The following is a 604-nucleotide window of genomic DNA, read 5'->3' on the forward strand; positions in this document are numbered from 1 at the left end:
GAAGCGGAGTGTGGAAGGTGAGAAGCGGAGTGTGGAAGGTGAGAAGCGGAGTGTGGAAGGTGAGAAGCAGGTAACCAGCCCCCACCTGGACAAAAAAAAAGGCACACCAAAAAGCGTCACCCCAGAATTCAATGATCAGAAACATCAGTAGATCATGGCCGAACTGAATGATCTCAATTGCAAACTAATTCCCAGTCATAGCGCCTTCTAGTTCCAAGCAATCCTTGAAGATCTGAGGGATGTTGTCAACCCAGGCATTGATAGTCTCTTGCTTAACTGCTGCCCAGCCCTCTTCGACTAGCTCCTTCACGATTTCATCGTCCCAGCAAGGCCTCTTCTTTACATACTGCTTCGGCCCCTGCCATGCCTTTTCAATGGGAGAAAAATCAGGGGATTGAGCGCAGTTGAAGAAAGACTCCAAACCATTCTGTTCCTTCCAAGCGCGTACGATATTGCTCTTGCTTGTACCGTGGCCAGAGTCATTATCCTCCTTGAGAACAAACGACTGGCCTTCGCGAAGCCAACCACCAACCACAGGCTCGAGGATGTGGTCTCTATAGACCTGCATGGTCATCTTGCCGTTGGAGTTGCCAGGTACACCATA

This window comes from Parathielavia appendiculata (assembly GCF_033297405.1).
Source record: "Parathielavia appendiculata strain CBS 731.68 unplaced genomic scaffold N657scaffold_1, whole genome shotgun sequence".
Taxonomy (NCBI): domain Eukaryota; kingdom Fungi; phylum Ascomycota; class Sordariomycetes; order Sordariales; family Chaetomiaceae; genus Parathielavia; species Parathielavia appendiculata.